Raw genomic sequence first — 239 nt, 5'->3', positions numbered from 1 at the left:
AAGCTTTGACCTGCATGGACATATGCAAGGATGCAGCTTGTGTCAACAACTTGAGATTTTTCATTACTTTCTGGGCACCTACTTTCTGTCATTTAACTGCTTGATCGTGTGTTGAATCTTGTCCTGTTTCTGTTCTTGATCATTTTCGACTTTTATCCCGGTTATTTTGTTTGGACAACTAAATATTGTGACTGCTGGTGGGTTAAATGACTATAATTTTGCTATGTAGTCTTTTTATA

Source organism: Lotus japonicus, chromosome 3 (assembly GCF_012489685.1).
Source record: "Lotus japonicus ecotype B-129 chromosome 3, LjGifu_v1.2".
Classification (NCBI taxonomy): domain Eukaryota; kingdom Viridiplantae; phylum Streptophyta; class Magnoliopsida; order Fabales; family Fabaceae; genus Lotus; species Lotus japonicus.
The sequence above is the reverse complement of the archived record's forward strand: the minus strand, read 5'-3'. Positions refer to the sequence as shown.